Consider the following 18,495-nt stretch of genomic DNA (forward strand, 5'->3'; position numbering starts at 1 on the left):
GGACTCCCTCTGGCCTCATACTGCGCCTAGAAATCCTGTCCATATAAGTATTGAACAGGACCGGTGACAAAGGGCAGCCCTGCCGGAGTCCAACATGCACCGGGAACAAGTCTGACTTACTGCCGGTGATGCGAACCAAACCCTCAGTGGAAGACATGTCGGTGGGGTTGAGGAGAACCTCGAAGTATTCCTTCCACCGTCCAAGGATGTCCCCAGTCAAAGTCAGCAGATTCCCACTCCCACTGTAAACAGTGTGAGCAGGGCACTGCTTCCCCCTCCTGAGGCGCCGGACGGTTTGCCAGAATTTCTTCGAGGCCAACCGATAGTCCTTCTCCATGGCGTCACCGAACTCCTCCCAGACCCGAGTTTTTGCCTCCGTAACCATGCGGGCTGAAGCTCGCTTGGCCCTTCGGTACCTATCAGCTGCCTCCGGAGTCCCCCGAGCCAACCTGGCTCCACCACCGGGTTTGGGGATTGCCACCACGACAGGCACCGGAAACCTTACGGCCACAGCTCCGAGCGGCCACATCGACAATGGAGGTGGAGAACATGGTCCACTTGGACTCAATGTCTCCAACCTCCCTCGCCTTCGACTGCCACCCAATCCACATTGAACTGGCCCCTTACGGTTTCTCCGGCAGGTGGTGGGCCCACAGGAGATCGGCCCCACGTCGCTCTTTCGGGCTGAGCCCAGCCGGGCCCCGTGGGGCAAGACCCGGCCACCAGGCACTCGCATGCGAGCCTGGCTCCAGGGCGAGGCCCCGGTTGCGCCTTACCAGGCGACGTCACGGACCTTGAATTTAATTTACTCATAAGGGTTTTTAGAACCGCTCTTTGTCTGGCCTGTCACCCAGGACCTGTTTGCCTTGGGAGACCCTACCAGGGGCAAAAAGCCCCAGACAACATAGCTCCTAGGATCATTCAGACACGCAAACCCCTCCACCACAATAAGGTGCCGGTTCAAGAAGGGGCATCTTCATGTTTCCACTTAATATTCACATTATCAGCAATATTTTGCTGATAATGTGAATATTAAGCGGAAACATCTTCATGTTTCCGCTTAATATTCACATTATCAGCAAAATATTCATCAGTCAATACCTCACACTGACATACTGAAAGTGTCAACCTGTTTGCACATTTGCCTCTTGCACATTCCTGTGTATCATAATATTTAAGACTACAGTATAATGCACATATGAACATTGCCTTTTGTACATTCCTGTGTATCTCAATATTGAAGACTACAGTTTACTTTCACCATAGTGTGTGATTGCGTGAGTGAATGAGAGTGTGTGTGTGCCCTGTGATGGGTTGGCACTCCGTCCATGGTGTACACTGCCTTGATGCCCGATGACGCCTGGGATAGTCACAGGCTCCCCGTGACCCGAGGTAGTTCGGATAAGTGGTAGAAAATGAGTGAGAGTGAGTGAGTTTACTTTCATGCACACTATTTTTCATTCTATATTTAATTCACAGTATACATCTTTTATATTTTATTCTTATATTTTTATTGTTTACTTTTATTTAACACTTTCATAGCAATATTTTCATCTGTGTTGTACGTTTTAATAATTGCACTGTTCATGGAGCAGACTGGACTCACATTTCACTGCTGGTTATATATGCTCTATATAATTGTGCATGTGACAAGTAAAAATCTTGAATCTTGATAGCGCTTAAACCAGCAGAGGTTTAAAAAAGAGGTTGAAAAGCTTAGAGTAATGAACCTTTTTCTGATACAATTGGGCTGAAAGCTTCATTGTGAACTTCCATACTGGGAATTCTGGAATTCTGATCACTTATAAAATAAATAGCACACCTCTCCTCAATGAGCCGGTCGATTTGACACCTCATTTATGGGTCTAGGACAAAAGCTGCGGGACAGGTTACGTGCCGAAAAAGTGTCCGGAAGAAGAAGTATTATTATAATAATAACTAGAACGGTACATTTCCTAAAGAAAATGTGAATGTGCTTGCACTTGGCAAGTTCCCCTCATCGTGCTGAGTGTTTTGATATGTCACATGTCCATGTTGTGCTAAATTTTTGATTTTGCTAATTTTGGGGGTGGGGCTACATGTGACGTCAGTTCCCCTCATCTTGCTGAGTGTTTTGATATATGACATGCCCATGTTGTGCGAATTTTTTTTTATTTCGCTTGAATTTTAGGAATTTCCCATTCATTTCTATGGGACTTTTTTGGTCGCTTTTTCGTCCGCTGTGCGAACATCGTTGGTTGGATCACTTATAAAATAGATAGCACACCTCTCCTCAATGAGCCGGTCGATTTGACTCCTCATTTATGGGTCTAGGACAAAAGCTGCAGGACAAGTTACATGCCGAAAAAGTGTCCGGAAAAAGAAGAATAATAACTAGAACGGTACATTTCCTAAAGAAAATGTGAATGTGCTTGCACGTGGCAAGTTCCCCTCATTGTGCTGTGTTTTGATATGTCACAGGGTCATGTTGTGCTAAATTTTTGATTTTGCTAATTTTGGGGGCGGGGCTACACGTGACGTCAGTTCCCCTCATCTTGCTGAGTGTTTTGATATATGACATGTCCATGTTGTGCGGATTTTTTTTTATTTCGCTTGAATTTTAGGAATTTCCTATTCATTTCTATGGGACTTTTTTGGCCGCTTTTTCGTCCGCTGTGCGGACATTGTTGGTCGGATCACTTGGTCGGGTCTAGGACAAAAGCTGCGGGACAAGTTACGCGCCGAAAAAGTGTCCATAATAATAATAATAATAATAATAATAATAATAATAATAATAATCATAATAATAATAATAAGAATAATAATAATAATAATAATAGTAAGTATGCAACAGAATAAGAATGTGCTTTGCAAGCACATTAATAATAATAATAAGTATGCAAGAGAATAAGAATGTGCTTTGCAAGCACATTAATAAGTATGCAAGAGAATAGGAATGTGCTTTGCAAGCACATTAATAATAATAATAATAATAATAATAATAATAATAATAATAATAATAAGTATGCAAGAGAATAAGAATGTGATTTGCAAGCACATTAATTAATGTCTATGTCAAAAGCTTACAGCACCTGGTATTCCCAGGCAGTCGCCTATCCAAGTACTACCCAGGCTCGACTCTGCTTAGCTTCCGAGACCAGACGAGATCGGACATTCTCAGAGTGGAATGGCCGTAAGCCAGAGGAAAGTTGGAATGGAACCCATTTATAAATTGTTTGTTTTTTCTTTTTTCCTATTTCTTTTTTCCTATTTATTTATTTATTTGCTTGTTTGTTTGTTTGTTTGTTTGTTTATTTATTGTAATTGTTGTTTTCTATCAAAACATTAGTTACAGGGTCTGAATATTAAGATGTTGTTGTTAGAGAATTCAAATAGTAAAGTAAATGAATGCCTATGTCAAAAGCTTACAGCACCTGGTATTCCCAGGCAGTCACCTATCCAAGTACTACCTAGGCTCGACTCTGCTTAGGTTCCGAGACCAGACGAGATCAGGCATTCTCAGAGTGGAATGGCCGTAAGCCACAGGAAAGTTGGAATGGAACCCATTTATAAATTGTTTGTCTTTTTCTTTTTTCCTATTTCTTTTTTCCTATTTATTTATTTATTTATTTATTTGTTTGTTTGTTTGTTTGTTTGTTGGTTTGTTTGTTTGTTTATTGTAATTGTTGTTTTCTATCAAAACATTAGCTACAGGGTATGAATATTAAGATGTTGTTAGAGAATTCAAATAGTAAAGTAAATGAATGCCTATGTCAAAAGCTTACAGCACCTGGTGTTCCCAGGCAGTCGCCTATCCAAGTATTAACCAGGCCCGACTCTGCTTAGCTTCCGAGATCAGGCATTCTCAGAGTGGAATGGCCATAAGCCAGAGGAAAGTTGGAATGGAACCCATTTATAAATTGTTTTTTTTTTTCTTTTTTCCTATTTCTTTTTTCCTATTTATTTATTTATTTGTTTGTTTTTGTTTATTTATTGTAATTGTTGTTTTCTATCAAAACATTAGATACAGGGTATGAATATTAAGATGTTGTTGTTAGAGAATTCAAACAGTAAAGTAAATGAATGTCTATGTCAAAAGCTTACAGCACCTGGTATTCCCAGGCAGTCGCCTATCCAAGTACTAACCAAGCCCGACTCTGCTTAGCTTCCGAGATCAGACAAGATCTGGCATTCTTTTTTTTTTTACCTGATATTCCCAAGTACTAACCAGGCCCGACTCTGTTTAGCTTCCGAGATAAAACGAGATCGGGCATTCTTTTTTTTTTTTTTTTTTTATTAAGAAATTTCAATCAATAGAATACAATAAATAATACAATAAAAATGTAAGTTTTCCTTATGCAATCACATTTACATCAAATTTTAAAAATGTCATACATCATATATCATACATTTACAAAAAACATTAGTTCACACCTCTCCTTCACTCCCCGGCAGCTTCCACATTAAATCTTTTAAAACACAACAAACATATGAAGTAAAGACATTATAAAAAGCATCCAACTTATTTTCCCATTTAAAATACACATACAGTCTCTCCATATACACTGCTGTTTTCCTCCTAAACCCAGTCCAAACATGCAACACAATTTTTTCCTTTTTGGCCACAATTCTTCTCTCCCATATTGCACTTTTCATTAACATTAACCACAGGTTTATAAACTTTTTGTTTCGACACTCCTTTTCCCAACCAAACATCACCACTCTGTTCCATTCCAATACATTTTCATCCCAGTCCACTGTCAAATCTTTAATCACACATTTACATTTCCTTAAAAATTCCCCCAATTCTTTACAATATAAAAACATATGTAAAATCCCCTCTTCCTTTTCCTGACACACTTTACACATTGCACTTTGTTCTAAACCAATTTTAGATAAAATTCTCCGTAAAAAATACTTTATGTCTTATAAAATACTCCAAACTTTCCAATTTTTTCCCACACATCTCCCCCTCATGTTTCTCCATATACACTCTTCTTTAAATCTTTAAATTTCTCCACCCAGTACTTGTTTACAATCGGCTCTTTAAAAACTCCATCCCTAAAAACACAATAAAACATTTTTACAGTACATTCTTTAAAATCATACATTTTCTCCCCCAGTTTCACAATACATATGTCTCGCTTTCTGCTCTTCCATACACTCTATTCTTTTAATCCACTCTTTTGGTATTGCGTTCTTGATAATTTCATATTTGTTTGTTATTTCTTGTTTTGTACTGGCACAAAGTTACAGGGGTTTGAATGCAGATTTTCCTGTCCGCCTGGGTTGTTTTTCTGATAAACTGATTAATCTTATTTTTCTGGAACATGTTAGGGACAAACCAACAACTGAGAGTCATAGCCACATGTCTTGGCTTTCACCAAAAAAATTTCAAGTCAAAAGACCCAAAAATGGATTTTATATGAATATTTTTCTACGGCCCTGGTCGTCGGGTGCAGCGTTTTTTTTGTGTACTTGTTTACTATATAACTTTGAAATAAAAGGCTGCAGGCTCAGTCTGAAAAGCCATAAACATGCATAGACTCTCTCTCTATCACTCTGGTGTGAAAACAGGCCTGTAACTTGACACCCTGAGCTGTGAGAGGGACAAAAGGTCAGGGATTACCAAGAATTCTTCTGCGCATCCAGTTCACGCAGACACAGGCAAAGAATGTAAAGCATGTCGCATACCGTTGGAATCGTCTGCTTATTGGCTAAACGGCTGTATAGGTACCAGCCCATTTCATTGCTATTGGAAGGAGTAATTGTCAGTCAAAGGCGGGTTCCCAAAAATTAGGTCATGCCACCACTGGCTTCTCAGCCGTCTATCTCTGCCATACAAGCACCGATTGGCTCAAATGAGGGCTTATTTGATTCGTTAGGACCTGGGCTATAAATATGACGTATGCTTTGAATTTTTGAATATCCCAATTAGGAGTTAGAGCGGCAAAACGAGATGATGGCGCACTTCTGTTTCCAGTTTTCAGAACACTAACGGAATATTTGCGGCGCGACCAGAGGGTTTTGGATTAAAAGGCTTACAGATTTCAATTCCTTGGACCTGTGTGGATTTTTGTGGATTATTTGTGTTGGAATATATTACCCCAGTGAAGAAAGAGACGCGTCTAAAGGTAAGGGAAAAACCGGTCTAGCGCCACCTAGGTCAGTTTTGTCCGAAATTTTTTTCTAATTGTATGAAGGCTGTGAATCATATTGTGCTTTGTGTGTGGGCTTAAAACATTATTGAGAGTATAAACTTTACTAGGTAAATAGGTTTTTTCGTGTTTTTGGAGGATTTGATGCTTTAAAGTTGAATTGAAGCTTGTTTCTGGGTCATCCCCTAGTGGTCACTTCTACTTCCGTGCCGTGTACGGCACAGGGCCCGTAAGAGGTTAAAATGTTTTCTCACCCATGTGGATCATACTCAATTTCCTTTAAAAAGTTTCCCCAAGCACTTAAAATTCCCCTATAAAATTCAGGTAATCCGTCAGTCATCCAAATTTTTGTTTTCATCCATAAAATTCCATCCCCCATGTTAAAATCCCCACATTTATTTAAAAAATATTTCATAGTTTTTTGCCACTCATTTTTGTTCTCTTCTTCTAAATATTTCTTAACTACTTTTACTCTCATAGCTTTTTTCCTCTGTTCCACATCCATTAACCCTAAGCCCCTTGCTGGTTTCCCCTCCCATAAAAAGTCAAGAAAACATTTTTTCAACCTTTTTTTCAGACCACAATGGCATCTCACATACATATAAAACATACCACAGCTTAGAAACCATTAAAACATTCAATATTAAAACCTTTCCCTTCAAATTTAGTGTCCTCAGTTTCCAAAAATTTAACCTTCTCTCTATCTCTGTTACTAGTTCCTCCCACATTTCATCTCTTACCTTCTTCTCATTCTTCCCCATTAAAATCCCTAAAATCCTCATTTCTTCCACTTCTTTAAATTTAAAACAATCCCTTAAAACCATAGCTCTGCCAAATCTCATATATACTGTCTTATCTTCATTTACTTTACTACCCGATCCTTTACAATATACTTTTACAACATTCATAACTTCTATAACACTTTCCTTTCCTTTAACAATTAATGTTGTATCATCTGCATATTGAAACACCTTCCCTTCTGCCTTCTTTTCCTCAATTTCTATCCCTACTATTCCTTCCTTTTGTACCCCAAGTACCTAGTAACTACCTAGTTGAATACTTGGGGTTTCTGACCTCAGCTGCCCCCTAATGGAGAGTAGGAAAATCAAGTAACAGGTAAACCTGTTACATACCCCTCCCTTCAGAAAGGGATTTGTCATAGCCATGGCAAATCTTAAGATTCTGCACATGATAGGTTTCAGTACTATCTGGATCTGAACTAAAAAAAACTGAATAATTAACAGGCCCCAACCTTTTCTTAATTTTTGCTGGTCCTTTTCATTTGGCAGACAGCTTTGCCATAATACCTTCATCAGCTCTAGATAAAGAATGCGTCCGTACTCACACTACATCACCTTCTTTGAAGTGCTACTTTGAAGTTGCGACGTTGATCATAGTATCGTTTCTGCTTGGCTTGGGCTCATCTCACATTGTCTTTTACCAAGGTAATAAGTTCCTGTTGTCTGTCAAGGATAGAATATGCTGGATTATGAGGGTCAGGCGGTTTATGAAAAGCTCTCTCCATTGGACCTTTTAATTTACGTCCAAGTGCCACTTCAGAAGGTGTAAACCCTGTACTTTCGTGCCAGGCGGTATTGATAGCAAACCGAAATTCGGCGATTCATCTGTCCCACAACTTATGACGATCTCCGACATAAGAGGCAATCATCGTTTTCAAGTTTCGATTGACCCTCTCGGTCAGATTAGTTTGAGGATGGTATGCCATCGTGAGTTTTTGACAGACGCACCACTGTTTACATACCAGGCCTAGGAGTTGAGAGGTGAATTGTGCACCACGATCTGAGACTAGATAGGCTGGTGTTCCCCATCTGGTAAATATCTCCTCTACCAGAATTCGGACTATCTGAGGAGTCTTTGCAGATCGCAGAGGAAACATCTCCACCAATCTGGAGCAATAATCCACGATAACAAGTAAATACTCATTTCGCTTGACACTCTTTGGAAACGGTCCCATAAGATCAATGCCCCTCATATAACCAGGTTCGACAATGGGGGTAGACTGTAGATGACCAGATAATTTTGACAAGGATGGTTTGTATTTTTGACAGACTTGACATTCTTTACAATATTTCCAAACATCAGCTCTGATTGTCGGCCAGTATACCGTATCCAATAGTCTGAGCAAGGTCTTAATCTTACCTAGGTGAGCACTGAGTGGATTGTCATGTGCATACTGAAGGAAAGCTTGCCGATGACTGGACGGAATGACAAGTTGAAGTTTCTGACCATTTCGTCCATCTGGAACACTACGGAAGAGAAACCCATTTTCTATTACGTACCGTATTCGTGATGTATCTTGCGAGTCCTGAATTGTTATTTTGGAGATCAGTTCCTGTATTTCTGAGTCACTTTCCTGTGCAGTTGCTATCTGTGGGAGATCTACTGGCATGAAGACTGATGGCACAAAAGAATTGGAAGCTTTCGCTACTGCAATGATGTTAGGAGAAATGGTGAGGCTGGGAACCCTAGATAGTACATCCGGTACCACATTACACTGACCTTTTCTATATTTGACTGTAAAATGAAACCCTTGCAGTCGTATAGTCCACCGAACGAGGCGTGATGTTTTGGATGCTGGAAAGCCCAAGTCAGTGCTGCATGATCAGTTACTACTTCAAACGGTCGTCCTTCTAGATATGGCCTCCACTTCTCTACTGCCCACACCGCTGCCAAACACTCCTTCTATGCTACAGAGTAGGACTTTTCAGCCCCTCTCAGTAGTCTAGATGCATATGCTATAACATGTTCTCCTCCTACAGATTCTTGTGTAAGAACTGCTCCTAATCCAATTTCACTAGCATCGGTTTGAACTCGGAAAGTTTGACAACAGTACAGGAGCTTGTGTTAAGTCTTGTTTTATAAGGTCAAATGCTTGCTGACACTGATCTGTCCAAGTCCAGGTTGAGTTCTTCTTTTTCAGTGCATGAAGTGGAGCCGCCTTTTCTGAGAATTTGGGAATGAATCGATGGTACCAACCAGCTAAGCCCAAAAACCTTTGGACATCTTTGAGAGACTGTGGAACGGGAAAGGAACTAACTGCTGACACTTTTGCAGGATCCGTTTTGATCCCTTCACTTGAAACAACATGGCCTAAAAACGTGAGAGATTTCTGAATGAAATTACACTTTTTAAGGTTAAGGGTAAGACCTGCTTTGTGAAAACAATTGAAAACTTGCTGAAGATGTTGAAGATGGTCTTGCTTATTCTTGGAGAAAACCACGACATCATCAATGTAAACCATGCAACATTTACCTTACAATTCCCGTAATACATGTTCCATAAGTCTTTGAAAGGAAGCTGCTGCATTTTTTAACCCAAAAGGAAGAAGCAGAAATTCATATAGCCCTGAAGATGTAGTAAAGGCTGTCTTTTGAATGCTATCTGCTTCCATTTCCAGTTGCCAATAGCCACTCCTTAAGTCAAGTGTAGTGAAAACAGCTGCCCCATGTAATGACTCCAAGATATCCTGTATCTGTGGCATAGGGTAGGCATCAAGGCACGTTTTGGCATTCAAACCACGATAGTCAACACAGAGTCTGGAGCCTCCATCTTTCTTCTGTACCACTACCACGGGCGCTGCCCATGGAGAGCTAGATGGTCGAATGATTTTTTTCTCTAGGAGTTCCTGGATTTGACTCTCAACGAAACTCTGCTTCTCAATGGAAATCTTGTATGCTTTCTTTCTAACAGGACGTTCGTCTGTGGTAATAATACGATGTTTGACTACATCTGTCTGTCCGATCTCCTGGTTACAAACAGTAGGCCAACTTAACATCAGACTTTTCAACTCTCGCTGCGTCTGTGTATCAGTGTCTGCCTGTTCGACTAGTTGGCATATAGACTGGAAGACTTCATCACTGCAGGACGTTAGAGCAAGGTAGAAGTGCACAGAAGAATAAGTGTCCCGATGGAGGAATGGAAAGGTCTCTGGTGCTTCAGAGCCCACCGTAGAAGTAAAAGAATACCGGGCCTTATTAAAGTCCAAAATCATTCCAGACTTCAACAGAAAATCCATGCCAAGGATGATGGGTACTGTCAGGTCAGTGTCATTCATTATATACAATGTCAAATCGACTGGACGACCCTGTACTTTACTCTTCCAAACGATTTTCCGAACCGCTACTTGTCGTTGCCCATTGGCAAGAAAGAAAGCTTGACCTCCACTTGGTAAGTATGTTGCTCTTCTACTTAGCTGGTTCCAACATGACTTTTGAATTAATGATAAAGTACTGCCAGTGTCCACCATCGCAGTCAAATCTGTGTCTTGCAGTGTTATGGGAATAATAAGATTTGTGAAGTGCTGTACAGTGTGTTGACAAGTTTGGACCACTCTAGTGTTAGCAATGGTTGTTCTGCGTTGTGGATCATTCACGGAAGGATTTCTTTTCTTCTGCTCATCCACGTTGACTTGAGTCCAGTATCTCTTTGACTCATCAAAATCTCTTTCTATCTGTGTACCCACTCTTACAAGTTCTCCTACTATCTTTAATATTTCTGCGTAGCAAACTAGCAAGCCGTGGATTACAGTTGCGCACGATAGCCTGTACGATTTCTCTCTCTGACATCTGCTTCTTCCATCTCAGGCAAAGAGCTCGATAGTGAAAAGCAAAATCTCTGAAGCTTTCCCTTGCCCCTTGTCTTCTCTCCATCAGCTTCCTCACTGCCACCTCTTCATAATCATCACTTAGAAATGATTGTAGAAATAACTCTTTAAAATGTCAGTTATGGACATTCTTCCTCTCAGCCATCCACCAATCTTTAGCAGTGCTTTTAAGGACAGCCGTTAAAGAAGCCAAAATTTCATTATCCTTCAAAGGCCGAATAGCGAAATACTCCTCACACCGTTCAATGAATAGGATAGGGTCTTCTTCTGGACTGTTACTGAAACTGGGGAACTCGAGTTTGACTGGCGGAACATACGGATTTACAGATGAATTGCCCATGACTGGGAGAGTATTAGACAGAAGACTGTAGGTTTGATCTTTCAGTGATACACGAACAGTATTGGTATTCGTGGGTTGAACTGGAGTGGATGTGGAAGGCCGAAGAGATTGTAATCTCTGTTCAAGTTGGTGGTCTCTTCTCTTTAAACAATCTAGTACCGACTGACCAAGATCCTGAATAAGGAGCTCCACATACTTTCCCACTCTATTGCATTCACGGTCTATGCGGTATAACAATTTATCTTCGGTGGCTTTGCGTTGCGACTCAAAATCAGTGATGGTAACCTGTTCACTCACCCGTTGACTGATGCTGGTGAGCCGCTCCTCAAGAGAGGCGAAGTGTTCCGTGAGCCTTTCTAGCATAACCCACACGTCAATGGAAGTGTTAGGTGCATTTTCCTCAACGTTGTCTGGTGGAGGTGGTGGAGGCAACACCTGGTCGTCTGGAAGGAAATTCCCCCAATAACTTCCTCATTCTCCTCCTCTGACTCAATATACAAGCCACTTAAAGTATTAAAGAGCTCCTGTAATGGTTCTCTGGGCATGCTGAATGGTACAGATGAAAAATCTGGATCGGGTATGGACTCATCCCCACCTAAAGCTTCCTGACTAGCCATATTGTTGTATTTGTTTTTTTGTTTTTTTTTGTGACAATCACTGGGAAATTTTTGAAACTAGATTTCTTACGTTGGTCACGTCCCTGTTCGGGTGCCAATTATATAACCCCTGCCCCCTACAGAGACAGGTAACTATACATATGAGAAAAGGGGCGGGGCTACCAACTACTAATTTTACACCAACTAGAAAGATGCTAATGTATTTCCCTGGAATTACCACCGACAACAATGTATAAAATTAGGTTTTTAAATCCTTTTATAATGGTATCAGGTTTCAGACAATAATGATTACGAAAAAAAACCAAAATCAAACACAACCATGGAACATGAGAGTTCAAAGTTATAAACAAACAACTCTTTGACTATTGGCAGCAGAGGATGGTTACACCAGTCAGTCAATGTTTCATGTCAGAAAATCCCATCCCTATTATGATGAAAATCCTGCACATGCAAATGTTCAAGTAATCCACATTTAACAGCCCACAAAGTCAGATCCTTGTCCTCGGGATACCGATCATCCTCAATACTAAAGCACCACTTGCGCTTCATTGGGAAATGTTCTTGTGATCCATGAAAGTAGAGCCTTTACAAATCATGTAGATCCCAATTGAATGTATAGTACCATACAAAAAGTCCATAAAATTGAACTGGAAACACAGTTTCTCAATCAGGACTCCAAAAGCAATAATTCGAAAGGAACTAGAGCAAAACCATGCTTCCCTCTTCCAAACAAATCTCTCTTCTTCTACTCTACTACCTAGTTAAATACTTGGGGTTTCTGACCTCAGCTGCCCCCTAATGGAGTGTAGGAAAATCAAGTAACAGGTAAACCTGTTACATCCTAACGGTTCTGATACAAGCGAGTACAATAACTCTGAGTGCGGACACCCCTGTCTTATAGATCTAGTAATTGTAAAACAATCTGTTAAAAACCCATTACATTTTATCTTTGTTAACACACCTCTATATAAAATCTCAATCCATTTAATAAAATTCTCCCCAAAACCAAAACTCCTTAAAACCTGAAATAAATACCCATGCTCGACCCTATCAAAAGCTTTTTCGAAGTCCAGACTAATTACATATCCATCATCATTTTCCTCCTTCATGTACCATATCGTGTCTCTTATACTCATTGTAATATCCGTTATATCTCTTCCTTTAACTCTGTACGCTTGGTTTGTTTCGATTATACTTGGCATTACCTCCGTCAACCTATTTGCTAAAACTTTCGCTAAAATCTTAAGATCCGTGTTTAACATTGCAATTGGTCTGTAATTCTTTAAGTCTACTTTTTCTCCTTTCTTTTTATAGATCAGTTTCATTAACCCATCCTTGTTCTTTCAGTAATTTCTTCCTTTTCAAAAGTTTCTTTAAAAACCCCATTTAAAATCTTTGTTAAAACCTCCTTTAAAACACACATAAAACTCACTTCCCAAACCATCTATTCCTGGACTTCTCCTTCTATTCAGTTGATTTATCGCTCTTTCAATCTCGTCTTCTCTGATTTCTTGGTCACATTCTTTTTTATCTTCTTCCCTCACTTTAGCTTTTATCATATTCAACAGTTTCTTTTTCTCCTCCTCTTCCACACCCCTTGTACTGAACAGATCCTCGTAAAAATTCTTTCCTTCTTCTAAAATCTTTTCATTCCCTTCTACAATTTCCCCATTTTCCCTCTTATTCCCTTTATCGTTTCAGCTTTCCCTTTCTTTTTTTCCAAATCAAAAAAGAACTTTGTACATTTTTCTCCCTCCACCACATATTTAGCTTTGCTCCGTAACCTCGCCCCCTCATATTCTTTTTTTCCATTTCATTCAGTTTGTCCTCCATTTCATTTATCTTTTGTATGTCTTTATGTTCTTTATTCAATTCCATTTCCAAGCTTTCTTTTATTTCTCTTTCATTAAATCTTTTACATTTCTGTACTAAACTACAATACTTGATTGAGAATCTCTTGATTAAAAACTTTACGTTCTCCCATCATATTCTCTTATCCTCTTTATACATTTCATTTTGCTTTTCATTTTCTATAATCTCCTTAACCTTTAAAACATAGTCTTCATTCTTTAAAATCTATGTATTTAAAATCCATACTCCCGGCTCTCTTTGCACTTTACTCCAATCCAATGTAAAAAATAAAAACCTGTGATCGCTAAAACTTGTGTCCTCATACTTAATATTTTCTATAAAATTCTCCACCTTTCTACTACATAAAACAAGATCAATTCTGGTTTGGCACACAAACTGCCCCACTATCTTCCTCCTTGAAAACTCCTTTTCCCTTTCATTTCTCTCCACACATCTATCATATTATTTTCTCCCATTAATACTTTTAATTCTTTTCTACCTGTATCAGTTTTAAAAACATTCCTTCAGCCATGTCTTGTTTGCTAAAAACCGTGTTAAAATCCCCCATCATTATTATTTCTTTGTACTTCTTTACAACATTTCTTAAAATATTTAAAAAAAAAAACTCTTTCTTTTCCTTCTCCTCCACTGGTGCATGTACATTTACTAAAATCAAATCTCTTCCTTCATCTTTTATCTCAACAACCATACATTTCCCTATTTTATCTGTGTATACAATTTTACTCATTTTAAACACATCGTCCTTCATTAAAAGAGCCACACCTCTCCCCAACCTCCCATCTCCATTATTATAAAAATACCTCCATCCCATCTCTTTTTATACTCATTCATAACATTTTCTTTCCAGTTTTTTTCTTGCAGTGCAATTACGTCTTCCCTTTTACATTTTTCTTTTACTCTTTCAAATTTCCCCATGTCCATCATTCCCCTTGCATAAAAAGTAACAAAACCATTAAAAGGAAGTAGAAAAATAAATACTTAAAAATCATTGCTCATCATTTTCTCCCCCAAGGTCTCTTAAAACATCATATCTGCTCTGTATCCTTTTCATAACTTTTTTTCTTACTCTTTCCAAATTTGGAGTTACCTTTGTTGCTCTCCTTCTAATTTGTCCTCTCCTCCTTCTGTCCATATTGTCCATCTTTGCTTCTTCTTCACTGTCTGTTTCCTCAACATTGTTAAAACTGTCCGATGTCACCATTTCTTTCGTGTCCTTCTCAATTGTTTGTTCATTATTGTGGTTAATATTCTCCTTCGCTCTTTCCCATTTGCTCTCTGTTACTCGTTTCTCCTTCCATTTCTTTTGTTGTAGTCCTTCTTCCTCTTGTCCTTCATCTATTTGTTCCTCCCCCTCGCTATTTCCTTCATGCACCTGTCCGTCCACCCATTCCTCCCTTCCTCCCTCGTCTTCCTCCATCTCACACGTACATTTATTTAAAATTTCCTGACACTCCAGGCACCTTACCGCATTGCACTCTCTGGCAAAATGTCCCCTTTCTTGGCATTTATAGCACTGCAAATACGGGCAGTCCTTGAGCAGGTGATCCGGGCTCATGCACAGCCTACAGGTCTTCACCTGGTGGCTATGCATCACCCGGAAATACTGCGACCCCTCCACCATTTCCATTTTTGTGCTGTATGGCAATGATGCCACCTCTTTGGGGAACCTTACTTTCAGGAACCTTGTTCCATCCTCGACTTCGGTGCCCGGGTAGTGTCCTCTTTTAATTTGAGATATGGGATTAACTCCCCATCCCTCCAATTTTCCAATTATATCATCCAGGTAGAAGGGCAGGTGCATGAAGGAAACAATGTAATCTCTATTTTGCAGTTTTTTATTTCACAGTTCACCCCTTTTATAATCAGTCCATCAATCAATGCCTCACACGTTTCCTCTTTTTCCATCGTTAGTTCATATTCTTTTCCTTGCCTTGGCCTCAATGCCAGAATTTTCCCATTTCCACGTTTCTCAGTTACTGCTTTAATAATATCCATAGCTCTGACCTCATTTGAGTTCTCCACGTTAACAATCACCGTCGCCTCCTTTAGATACATCCTTCCTTCTCTCACAGCCCATTTTTGTCCGTGTCCTACTCGTCGTCGATAATCCATTCCAGTGTCGTTTGCCATGCGTCCTTCTCCAGCCAGTCCAGGGTTGTTTGCCATAGGTGTTTCTCCATCCAGTCCAGGGTCGTTCGCCATGCGTCTCTCTAGCCAGTCCAGGGTCATTTGCCGTTAATCCGTCCATTTTTAAGAAAAAAGAAAGTTAACCACCCTCCAGTCAGCCAAAGCTGCTGTAAGGTGGTTTTAGAAAACTAAGAAAAACAAAACAAACAGAACTATTAATTAACCCTCTGGGGTCGACAGGCGTGCCGGCGCTTTTTTGTCGCTTTTTTCCTCTTCAACGTGAAATCCACTTAAAATACTCCGTCATTCATAATCATACACATACATGTAATACATCATTCGAAACTGTGAAGTGTCTACTTTTATTTGACTGCCTTCATAATAACAACAAAATGCTGTGCTTTTGGCAAATAAAGAAAATAACCAGGGTATGCATTCAGACATCTCTGTCTCCTTGACCATCTTCCTGAAACATGTTACAAATATGAACTGATAACTCCGCCAATACTTATCACACGAACATGATACATATGTCTAATGAAAGCCTGAAATGTCTACTTTTAAATGATGTAATTAAAATCGAAAGCAAATATTGTCTTTTTGTGTAATCTGTATGTAAGTAAAGAGAGGTACAGTTTTTCTGGCTCGACCTCATTAGTGCTAATGTGATCCCACCTATCGCACGCGCGCCATTCATATGGAAATTACCTGATGCGGACAATGCAAACAAGATCAACTCCCCAAACAATGGTGAAAGAAGCACCAAGTTTTAACAGATTCCATTAAATATTAAAAAAGATACCATTAAAGATTTTAACAGAGCCATATTGTATTGCTCATATACAATATTGTTACTTGTATACATGTATACCTTATTATTTATTTTAAGCATTTGTCTTGTAGTATAGTGTCTGTTTGCTCTGTCTCTTGTCTGGCACACATGCACTTTATGTGGATTTTAGTATTTTTTTTAGTACTTATCTCTTGTCTGGCACTGTTTGCACTAGTTAAATATTCTAAATAGACTACAAACACAAAATATACACATTTATTTTGTCTTCACATTCTTTTAACTCCTTCTTCTTGTAATCTCCACATTCTTGTAACTCCTCTCTCAGTCACACACTTACCTGTAAGGCTCATTATGCAGCTCATTATGCGGGCCTTTGTCTTCTCAGCTGTGAATAACATTAATATGCATGATAGTTGAAGCCTACTCGCATATGCCCTTTACAAACAAAAAGTGTCTTAGAAAATTTAAATCAATATATTGTTTTCTGTGAGTGAGTAAACAAGATGATTTTCACATAATTTTGAAGCAAAAACACTAGGATACAAGATTGAGTTTTCTGGCTTGGCAGTGCTGCTTCTGTCAAACCTGTTCCATTATATTAACTAGGATCAATTTGCTGCTTTTGTCAGAAAAGTCTTGGCTTTCTTACAGTTTGAACTATAAAGCAACCTCCCCATCGAGGAATCAAAATGCGGTCTTCCACAGGCAAGTTGAGAGCAGTGCCACTTTTGTCCAAGACGTCTTGGCCTTCTTAGAGTTTGGGCTGGGCGGAAAAGCAGCCTCCCCATCGGGGAATCGAACCCCAGTCTTCCGCGTGACAGGCGGAGATTTTTTTTTTTCTTTTTTTTTATTAAGAAATTTTAAACAATAAAATACAATACAATAAAAAATACATTAAAAATGTGACATTAAAAAATTATTCTATACTATAATTTTTACATCATACCTCACACATTTTCCATACACCGTACATCTACATAAATACATTAGAATTCTCCTTACACTCCCCGTTCCACGTTAGTTCTTTTAAAACACAACAAACTTGTGGTGTAAAAACATGATAAAAGGCATCCAGCATTTTTTCAGATTTAAAATACACATATAGACTTTCAATGTACACTTCTCATTTCCTTTTAAACACATTCCAAACCTCCAACACAATTTTGTCCTTTTTAGCCACAATTCTTCTCTCGCATATTGTACTTTTCATCAACATTATCCACAGATTTATAAACTTCTTGTTTTGACACTTCTTTTCCCAACCAAAAATCACCACTCTGTTCCATTACATTACATTTTCATCCCACTCTACTGTCAAATCTTTAATCACACATTTGCATTTGCTTAAAAAATCTTCCAGTTCTTTACAATATAAAAACATATGTAAAATCCCCTCTTCCTTTTCTTGGCACACTTTACACATAGTATTTTGTTCCATCCCAATTTTATTTAAAATAGACTCAGTAAAAACCACTTTATGTCTTATAAAATACTCCAAACATTCCAACTTTGTCTCCACACATTTTCCCCTCATGTTTCTCCATATACACTCTTCTTTTAAATCTTTGAATTTTTCCACCCAGTTCTTATTTACAATCGGTTCTTTAAAAACACCATCTCTAAAAACGCAATAAAACATTTTTACAGTACATTCTTTAAAATCACACAATTTTCCCCCAATTTCACGTAAATATTTTTTTTTCTTTTTGCTCTTCTTCCATACACTCTATTCTTTCAATCCAGACTATCGGTATTGCATTTTTAATGATTCCATATTTGTTTGTAATTTCTTGTTTATTGTACTCTTCTTTCGCTACTTCCATTGCATCTACAATAACGTGTTGGTAAAAAACCTTCTTTAAACTCATACAAAACATCTCTCAAGCAGCCTTCACACTGCACACGACAAACGGACACGGCTGTCGGATTTGGCCCCCTAGTGACAGTCGCACGTAATGTGCAATATGATCGTGCAGACGTCAACA

The 18,495-nt window shown here is 39.0% G+C and overlaps 1 non-coding gene and 2 pseudogenes across 1 annotated transcript; all 3 read right to left on the reverse strand.

Moving 5' to 3' along the window:
• Positions 1-3,059: 3,059 nt before the first annotated feature.
• On the reverse strand, positions 3,060-3,178 carry LOC113658779. The gene has a single exon (XR_007138733.1). It is a non-coding gene; the product is annotated as a 5S ribosomal RNA (ribosomal RNA).
• Positions 3,179-3,401: 223 nt separating this feature from the next.
• Positions 3,402-3,520, reverse strand: LOC113658790 (annotated as a pseudogene).
• A 237-nt stretch (positions 3,521-3,757) lies between these two features.
• On the reverse strand, positions 3,758-3,866 carry LOC113658843 (annotated as a pseudogene).
• Positions 3,867-18,495: the final 14,629 nt, after the last annotated feature.

This window comes from Tachysurus fulvidraco, chromosome 19 (genome assembly GCF_022655615.1).
Source record: "Tachysurus fulvidraco isolate hzauxx_2018 chromosome 19, HZAU_PFXX_2.0, whole genome shotgun sequence".
Taxonomy (NCBI): Eukaryota; Metazoa; Chordata; class Actinopteri; order Siluriformes; family Bagridae; genus Tachysurus; species Tachysurus fulvidraco.